At 49.4% G+C, this 9309-nt stretch overlaps 1 long non-coding RNA gene across 1 annotated transcript; it reads right to left on the bottom strand.

Annotated features, from left to right (window-relative positions):
• Positions 1 to 2664: 2664 nt before the first annotated feature.
• On the bottom strand, positions 2665 to 6126 carry LOC120399446. Its single transcript, XR_005595171.1, has 3 exons — positions 6033 to 6126; positions 5310 to 5378; positions 2665 to 2762 (listed from the first exon to the last, which is right to left on the bottom strand). It is a non-coding gene; the product is annotated as an uncharacterized LOC120399446 (long non-coding RNA).
• Between the last annotated feature and the right edge of the window lie 3183 nt (positions 6127 to 9309).

Genomic DNA, 9309 nt, shown 5'->3' on the forward strand with positions numbered 1-9309 from the left:
ATGTCACCTCCAACCCACTTTCCCCAATATCCGGGTTCTTATCGCCAACAGCTGCCTCCAACACCTGTAGCTTCACCACCCAGCCCTGAAAACTATGACCCTTACTCACTGCATTCAACCCTCATCACCATGCAGTATAGCCATTCTGAAGTGCAGCACTCATTGCACAGCACTCCCAACAGGAAGGCTGAGTATGATAACAGGACATACGCAAATCTGTCATTGTACCATTCCCCACCCTACCCCTTGCCCTTTCTGTTTCCCAAGCAGTGTGTTTCTTTTCAATAAATGAATGTTCTTTTCAAAAAATGGATTTTTTGGCTTTTAAAACATTCTTTATTATTGCATAAAGTAAAAGATACCTTAGCCCAGGAAAGCAACAGGCACTGCAAGTCAGAGTAGCAAACACAGATTCCTACTAACATTGGAACCACTGCACTTCACTCCCATGCAGGGCACCAGACATTACTGGTGGCATTCAGCCTCAAATTGCTCCCTCAAGGCATCCCTAATCCTTGCAGCCCTGCGCTGGGCCCCTCTAATAGCCCTGCTCTCTGGCTGTTCAAATTCAGTCTCCAGGTATTGAACCTCTGAGGTCCATGCCTGAGTGAAGCTTTCACCCTTTCCATCACAAATGTTATGGAGGGTACAGCACGTGGATATACCTGTGGGGATGCTGTCATCAGCCAAGTCCAGCTTCCTATACAGAGAGCACCAGCGACCCTTTAAACAGCCAAAAGCACACTCCACAGTCATTCTGCCCCGGCTCAGCCTGTTGTTGAACCACTCCTTGCTGCTGTCAAGGCTCCCTGTGTAGGGTTTCATGAGCGATGGCATTAAAGGGTAAGCGGGGTCTCCAAGGATCACAATGGGCATTTCGACTTCACTTATGGTGATCTGGTCTGGGAAAAAAGTCCCGGCTTGCAGCTTCCTGAACAGGCCAGTGTTCCAAAAGATGCGTGCATCATGCACCTTTCCACACCAGCCTGCGTTAATGTCAATGAAACGCCCACAGTGATCCACAAGTGCCTGGAGAACTGTAGAGAAATATCCCTTCCAAATAACATACTCGGAGGCTAGGAGGGCTGGTGCCAGAATTGGAATATTTGTCCCATCTATCGCCCCTCCGCAGTTAGGGAAATCCATTTGTGCAAAGCCAGTCACAATGTCCTGCACGTTACCCAGAGTCACGGTTCTTCTGAGCAGGATGTGATTAATGGCCCTGCAAACTTACATCAACACAATTCCAACAGTAGACTTTCCCACTCCAAACTGGTTAGCGACCAATCGGTAGCTGTCTGGAGTTGCCATCTTCCAGATTGCAATAGCCACCCGCTTCTCCACTGTCAGGGCAGCTCTCAATCTCGAGTCCTTGCGCCGCAGGGTGGGAGCGAGCTCATCACACAGTCCCCTGAAGGTGGCTTTTCCCATCTGAAAGTTCTGCAGCCACTGCTCGTCATCCCAGACTTGCATGACGATGTGATCTCACCATTCAGTGTTTGTTTCCCGAGCCCAAAAGCGGTGGTCTACGGTGGTGAGCATGTCTGTGAATGCCACAAGCAATCTCGTGTCGTATGCATTACTCGAGTCGATATCATCATCGGAGTCCTCACTGTCAATTTGGATCTTAAGGAGTAACTCGACTGCCAAATGGTGACATGCTGGCAAGACTCATCAGCATATTCCTCAGCAGTTCGGGCTCCATTCCTGCAGACCAAAAGGGAAGACAGAGTGCGCAGCACAAAAAACGTTTAAAGATGGCGCCAAATGTGGACGGAAGCAGAGGGATTGCTGGGATGCGAACTGATGCATCATGGTGCGTTGGGACAGGAGCCAGAATGCCCCGCACCCCCGCCCCCTTCCCACAAGCCACAGCACCAGAATGGGAAGAAGTGCTCTGTGGGATAGCTGCCCATAATGCACCACTCTCAATGCCGCTGCAAGTGCAGCAAATGTGGCCATGCCAGTGCGCTTGCAGCTGTCAGTGTGGCAGACTGCAGCTCTTTCCCTACCGTGCTCTCTGAAGGCTGGTATAACTCAAAGTGATCTACATCTGCAAGTGTAGCCATGCCCTAAATCCTGCTCGGGCAAAACCCTAGAGCAAAGAATTTGTCAGCCATGTGCCTTCCCCAACTTTGAAGATCCTTAGGTATGTTAAAGCAGGGTTCCTTTGGCAAAAATGGTGTGTGACCATATAATTAAAGATTGAGTTGAGGCCTGGCCTGACATGAGTAATCAACACTTGGAAGAAGGCCTCATTTCTTGAAGAATGGAAGTAGGGACGTAAACAGATTATTAGATTGAAAACGACAGAATGTCTGATCCAGCTAAATAAGAGGGAGAACACTGCAGGGAACCATTTACTAACAATAGACAAGATAAATTAGGAATGTAAAGAGGAGGTCAGGCTTGGACAATGCATGGACAGAGTGTGCTGCACAGGGATTTGTTCCTGCAAAGCAACCAAGCCAAGCCAAAAATGTGTGATGCAATGTATAGTAAATGCAATGAGAGGTGTAAATTTATATGACAGTAGAGGGTTTCTGTGTAACTTTAGAGCTGTGGTACACCCAATACCCATCCTCTATGCCTGAATCTGATCAACTCAGCATAGCGTTGCTGTATGCCAAATAAAGGTACCTGAGTGATGAAATCTGGAGTTAAACTGCAGTTTTTGGATCCCAGAGAACAGGATGAAGTGTTCTCCCAGAACTGGACAAGGTGTTCCGTATAAGCTGAGGGAAGTGTTCTCGGAGGGAATCCTAAAAAAAGACAACACAAAAAGTAGAGTCTACGACACTGCTTTCCTTGAACACTGCGGCCGATATGCCACGGAACCTGCACATTGATATGCCCCCTCAGCTCCACAGAGAAGAGGGCAGGTCTCCATGGCTGACTAGCTGTCTCCTGTGAAGATCTTTAAGGGAGCTGCACAGTCTCAGACAGCACAGATGAATGACAGATCTGAAATGGAGCTGTCTGATGGGCTGGCTCTGGGCAGCTGTCATCTGGGTTCCTCCCTCTGGGGCAAATGGGAGGGCTCAAGGGATAACACAATCCCCTGATAACCCCTAGCCCTAAAATCAACAGAAAAACACTGTGCCCCTATCTCTGTCACACCCTTTCTCCCAGTCACATGGTAGCTGGTACCCATGAGTAGACCAGGCCTAGTGTCCCTATGTCAGAACAGGTGAGCCTCCCTTGAATTAATTAAAGAGGGCAGGGCTACACCTGAGCCTATAAAGACCTGTCAGAGGTCATAAAGCGGAGGAGGAATTGATATATATGTGATAAATAACGCAAACACTGTCAAATATATACAGATGGGTGCAAAGATAATAAAACCAGGAGAGTGAGGACAGCATTCTGCATCCCAACACTTGGAATAAAGACTATCAATTTTTGTAGTTGTTATGACAGCTAAACTGGAAGGGATAATGGTTGTGTTATATTGGATACTGAATGTGCAGCCTACCTCCCTTGTCATCTCATCAGATTCACTGTTAGGACTACTGAGAGTTAAAAATGAGACTTCAGATAGCAGAAATTATATAATTAGATATTATTACTAACAACAGAATTGGCAGAGATGAGAGTAAACAATGAAACAGCATGGATTCCAGAATAAGTTGGGTTACCAGGAAACGAGGTGGCAGACAAAGTAGAAAAAAATGCTGTAAAACTGAAAAAAATGACCTAAAGATCCCTAAGTTAACAGGAGTTTAAAAACCTAATTAAAAATGAACTAAGAGAGGAGTGGCAGGAAGTATGGACAAAAGAAACAAGGGCGGGGGGGAAGATTTCATGAAGCATGCCCTGGAATTGAAAATACTGACATACTGCAAGAACCTGAGAGAGAAAGTGAGGTAGCTCTACTCCGAATACTTATCAGACATGGTGGCTTAAACAATAATTTGGCCTTAATAAATACACAGGGGAATGGAGAGGGACCAGTTCCGCAGAAACTTGGTCAGGGGAGCAGCAAGGAGCTCATTTATAGGTCTCTGCTCCAAAGAGCTTATAATATAAATAGACAAGACAGACAAAGGAAATATTATTAGACCCATTTCGCAGGTGGGGAACTGAAGTACAGAGAGACTTGACCAACATCACACAGGAAACCTGTGTAAGAGCCAGGAATTGAACCTAAATCTCTTCACACACACACACACACACACACACACACACCCACCCCTTGGTGTATTGACCAGAAAAACATCCTTCCTCTCTTTTTAGACTAATTTTCTCAGTGACAGGTATCACTGGTGAGTGATGCAAGGCAATCCCACCACCATCCCACATGTTGGGTCTGCAGTGCTGCCTGCCCTTACTGGTCCAGACAATATAAAGGCTGAGAACCAAACATGTGTTTCTTGCACAACAATGCAGAGTGGCATGGCCCAAAATTTCTCTTGTACTCAAAGTGTGCAGATTAGGTGGAGGTGGAATCCTCTGGAATAAAGTATTCCCGGGTACGGGCCTGACAACTTCTCCCATACAAGTCAATAGCAAAATTCTCACTGACCTCAGTGGAAATGAGATTGGGCTTCCTGTATGTAATACAGAACTGATCTCAGAGAGAAACTGACTCAGTGCAGGCTCTAAAATCCTACAGGCTTTCTTTGAACACAAACTATAATATTTTGTACTACAGAGAAGGGGTGTTTATTTATTTAGTTATTTTTATGGTCATGTAGGCCAGCACCTAACCGGCCTAAGAAGGTTTGCTCCCCCTCACAAAGAGCATCACACTGATGGCTGGATTGAATGAGCGTTAAGGTTTTTTTTCCTCACAATAGCTTTTATTTTGGGTCCCTATTATTTCCCTCATCCTTGTGTATGCTGTAGCAGGATGGACTACCAGAACCAAGACTGCTACTGCTGTATACAGTCCTTAGGAGGAAATCAGACAGAGGTGCTTATGATGCACCCCCTCATTCTCTCTCTCCAAAAAAAACTTCTTGCCTAAAACAGTAGCTTAGAACCTGATTCTACCACGTGGCAGCTTCATGTCATGTTATCATAGATTTAAGGTCAGAAGGGACCATTATGGTCATCTAGTCTGACCTCCTGCACAATGCAGGCAACAGAATCTCACCCACCCACTCCTGTAATAAACCCCTAACCTATGTCTGAGTTACTGAAGTCCTCAAATCGTGGTTTAAAGCCCTTAAGGTGCAGAGAATCCTCTGAGGCATCAGGCTGGCCTGGGAGGTGGAGGGTGGGTGGTCTCTTAAAGCAAGAGCCCTCAGAGAGCTTTGACTGTGACACAATAAGAAAGGTCCAATTTTCATATTGTATCTCCTTACCAATTGTAAATCGGTCATTTAAAGGATGCTTTCCATTCTTGCTTCCCTTTAGGCGTCTCTTATTTCTCTCTGGAAAAAGGAAAGGTGGTTTATAGCTAACTGCAGGACTGAAATCTCATATATAATGGCAACAGCAGGCAACAAATGTGTCCCTAAACAGGCAATATGTGCTTTTTGTTTTGTTTTAAGACTTTGGTGTAATAGGTAATTTTTCTTTTCAAGCCTTCATTTGAATACTGTATAGTGAATTTAGAAAGTAACATGAGGTGTGTTCAGTAATAGGGGCTGAATATTCTGACCCAGGCTGTTTGATAATATGAACAAAGGGCAAGACTGTCAGGCTAAAATACTACAGGGCAGAAGAAGATTATTTCTTTATTATGCAATATTTTCTTACTAAAATTTTATAACAATTATTTAGGCGCTGAAGATTAATTGACCGTTTTCTTTCTTTTCTTTTCCTGCCATCTCTTCTCTTCAACTAAAAAATAAACAAACAAAAACCCCACCAAACCAACAATTCTGACTGCCAGGTTCTCGTACATAATCTGAACTCTTCACAATTCTCTTAAAATGGACAGACCATAAACCAGAACGGTGTTGTCTCTGTTACAGATTGGCTCAGTGTTCAGGAATCTAGCCAACTAACAGGAGAAGTTGTTAATAATTGTATGATAAAATAACACACGACTGCAATTTAAAGAATGAATCTTGAAACCTTACCTGTGTAAGTATGTCTGCTGACTTCACCATACTTCTCAACTTCCAGGATACCAGGAAGGGAATTCAGACCTGCACTGTGGCCACACCCGTCCCTGTGAATTCCACAGGCACACCCTGCCAGACGCAGAGGAGGCTCTGTAGTCTCTGCGTGACCCCCTGGCACGAAGGTCTGGGGTAGGGGCGGGGTGAGAGGGAGCATGACTGGAATAGTCTGTTAGCTACTTATATGGTGCCACTGCTGTTTTATCTGAGCACCTTAGTCTTTAATGTATTTATCCTCACAACACCCCAGAGCGGTAGGGACAGAGGTGATGCTTCGGGGGGGGGCGGGGCATGTAGGGTCACGTGCCCCTCAAGATTTGCTGCTTGGCTTGTACTGAGCATGCTCGCACGGACTGAGCACGCTCAGTAACAGTGCTGAAGCCAGCTGCCCTCACTCTGTGCCCCCCGCACACTATCAGGCAGGCCCTGGTTGTCTCTGGGTAGGGAAGTAGTTACCTCTCCATAAAATGGTGCTAATAAGGCACACAGAGACTAAGTAAGGCATCTAAACCCCAAATGTAGGCCTCTAAATCCCAGTTTTAAGCACTGCTGCGATCCACAAAATCCCCTCTCAGCTACTCCCTAACCCCAGGAGGTGCCTAAACTCACTCAGCACCCAAATGTCCACTGTAAAGTTCCCTAGGTGCTTAAGTTACTGCTTCTGGGCACGTGCAGAGCTGCCTCGCTCCAGGCATTCAGACACCTATTTTGTGACCAGTGCCAGGTTTACAATAGTGCCAGTGGCTCCATGGAGCTGGGCCCATGCTCAGAAGGGGCCCCAGCTTACTCCACTTGCACTGCGCCCTGAGGCCCCGCTCCTCTCCCCGCCCACCACTTGCCTGCCTGCCAGCTGGCTGAGGGTTCCTCTGTGCCCCCTGGCCCCACCCCCCTGTTCCTCTCTGACCCCTGGCAGGACCCCAGTGCACCTCTGGCTCCAGGCCTGTGGGGCCCCGCCTGTCTCCCCAGAGCTGAGCCACCTGGGACCGGTGCAGAAGCCTATCCAGTCTCAGCCTGCAGGGGTGGACAGTGTGGGGGGCTTGGCTGGGACCCTCCGGGCAAGTGTGTCTTGAGGTAGCCAGGCCTTGACTTGGCTGAGCGCACCACTCCTGAAGGGACAGATCAATTCCCGGCCCCGGGACCAGCCCTGGCTTCGCTGTCAGCTCAGCCTAGCAGACACAGTCACCTCCCAGCAGGGCCGGTGAGTGCAGCCATGAGGCAAGGCATGGGGGAGTGGGTCTCTGGAGAGTCTGGGAGGGGGGTGCTGGGCAGTTGTGTTGGGGCTGTGGCAGTGGAGTGCTGGGCGGGGTGACGGTGTGCAGGACAGTGTGCATTTCTGGGGGAGGTCTGGGCGGGGCGCTGGTCATAGGGAGTCGGGGGGGGTTGGGCGAGGAGCTCTGTGGCATGGCATGGGCCCACTCCTCCGAGGGGAAGGGGCATGCTGGCATCACAGGGCCATTGTGTGTCTGGCAACTGCTGGTTTGTAAACAGTGCCCTCACACTGGGCTGGGCCTAAGGGATTTACCCTAGATCCCAGACAAAGTCTGTGGGCAAGTCTACACTACAAAATTAAGTCGACCTAAGTTAAGTCAATGTACAGCCATCACAGTAATTAAACTGCTTTTGCATGTCCACACTACGCTCCTTGAGTCAGTGGTGCGCGTCCTCACGAGGAGCGCTTGCACCAATTTCACTCCCAATGTAGGGCGTTGTGGGACAGTTTCTGAAAGGCAGCAACAGTAGATGTAAGCAACTCAGTGTCTACACTGACACTGCATGGACCTAACTTACATCAGCTTAAGCACTGCGCCTCTAATGGAGGTAGAGTTATTAAGTCAGTGCAGTGGGCAAGTTACATCAGCAGAAGCTGTATTTTAGTGTAGCAGACATTTACAGAATTAGGTTGATGTAAGCTGCCTTATGTCAACCTACTCTGTAGTATAGACCAGCGCTGTGACATGGCAGTAAATTGATTCCTCGTCTTAAATCCCAGGATAACATCCTAACCCCTGACCTGAATTCCTCACTGGTCCCAGGGAGACAGGGATGGGCAGGGCCATCCTTAGGCATACGCAGCTGCATAGGGCACCATGAAATTTGGGGCACCAAATTGCCCCAAATTTCATGGTACCTCAGGCTGCTGCGTGCTGCGTACGTGGCAGCACCAGCCCTGGCGACCAGCCCTATCCCTCAGCCAGCCCCACTTGCAAGGGGCAGGGTCGTCCCTAGGGGGGTGTGGGGCCCCGGACAATTCCCCCCCACCCTGCCTCTTACCCTTCCCCCCTGCTCCGCCCCCGGGCCGCCCCCATTCCACCTCTTCCCCCAGCGACCCGGCACTCACCGGCAACAGCAGGAAGCGGAGCAACCTGGCCCCAGCCTGCTCTACTCTGCCAGCTCCCAACCGCGGCGCTCCGCTTCCCACCACTGGGGAGTGCGGGGAAAGGATCGCCCCCCGCACTCACCAGCGGCGGGAAGTGGAGAGACACGGCCCCAGCCCGCTCTGCTTCCCTTGCCCCGGCTCCAGCCATGTCTCTCGGGTTGGGGAAAGGACTTCCCCTGGCTCTCACCAGCGGCAGGAAGCGGAGCGCCACGGCTGGGAGCTGGCGGAGCAGAGTGAGCTGGGCTGCTCCGCTTCCTGCCGCTGCTGGTGAGTGGGGGATCCCTTCCTCCAAGACCCCTCCCCCGAGCGACACAGCTGGGGCTGGGGCGAGGGAAGCGGAGCCGGCTGCTCCCAGCCCCCCGCTAAACCCCCTGCCCACTCTGGGCCTGGGGGGGCCCCAAGAGTGGCCCCCCCACAGCTCCTGCCTCCCAGACTCTGCGGGGTGAGACTCTGGGGGAGCTGTGTAGGGCACCCAAATGGCTAGGGATAGCCCTGGGGATGTGGCACCATGAGCAGCAAGCCTCAAAAGCAGCAGCTGGTGGACACCCTCCCTTCATGTCTTTATGGCCCCAGCTAACTTTTTCCCTTGCAGTCTCTCTGCCCCTTATTTCCCTCCTCTCTCTGACACCAGTTTTGAGCTGGTCTCACTGGAGGTGTTTGTTAGAGAACATAACCCAACATGACTGTTTAGTGTTACTATTTACACTCTTCAAGTTTTGAGCAGCTCCATGTGTGATATTTTACACACGTTATTGTTAATGTGCTTATCTGTAAATATGTATTTGTAATAATCAGGGTCAACACACCACACAGGGAGAACAGAGGATCTGAACCCCAAGAATAAGCACATGAATGAAC

Source organism: Mauremys reevesii, linkage group 2 (genome assembly GCF_016161935.1).
Source record: "Mauremys reevesii isolate NIE-2019 linkage group 2, ASM1616193v1, whole genome shotgun sequence".
Taxonomy (NCBI): domain Eukaryota; kingdom Metazoa; phylum Chordata; order Testudines; family Geoemydidae; genus Mauremys; species Mauremys reevesii.